Source organism: Poecilia formosa, unplaced genomic scaffold, assembly GCF_000485575.1.
Source record: "Poecilia formosa unplaced genomic scaffold, Poecilia_formosa-5.1.2 Scaffold126, whole genome shotgun sequence".
Taxonomy (NCBI): domain Eukaryota; kingdom Metazoa; phylum Chordata; class Actinopteri; order Cyprinodontiformes; family Poeciliidae; genus Poecilia; species Poecilia formosa.
Genome location: NW_006800065.1, coordinates 508,640 through 509,239, shown reverse-complemented (window position 1 = coordinate 509,239; position 600 = coordinate 508,640).

Genomic DNA, 600 nt, shown 5'->3' with positions numbered 1-600 from the left:
TTTGAGTACACAGATGCAAAATGACTTTGACTGTACTCCTAAAGTTCATATATCAGTCACGAAGTGCAACATTTACAAATGTCGCTGGTTTTCAGACTTGCTACAGGGACACCATTGGTTGTGATATCATTCCCAGTTTCAAGTTCAGATTAAATTGAATGCAACATCACTGCCAGGCAAAGGTGAAGGCTTGTTTTCACCCCAAAAAGGGGTGGAATCGTGGGGCAAAGGCTGATCACCTACACAAGTTGCTCTGACCTGTAATGTGGAGTGTGATTCACAATCGGTCGAGAGGTGAGTGCTGATGGAAGCAAGATGGCATGTGACATTTACTGGCGCCCAACCCAAGCTTGTGGTTTATTCATGTTGGTTTAATAAAGCTGGGCACCAATTAGGGTCTATATTCCGCCCTGGGGTAAAAACAAAATGCTATGATGAAGCCACTTTGAGGATGACTGTAATAACACTTGCTTTATTCTGAAAATGAAATGGTTTACGTTGTGGCTTTAGAGGTGTGTAGGACCAGTTTTGTGTCCCCTTAGAATTGCCAATGGACACGCCCACACACACACACACACACACACACACACACACACACAC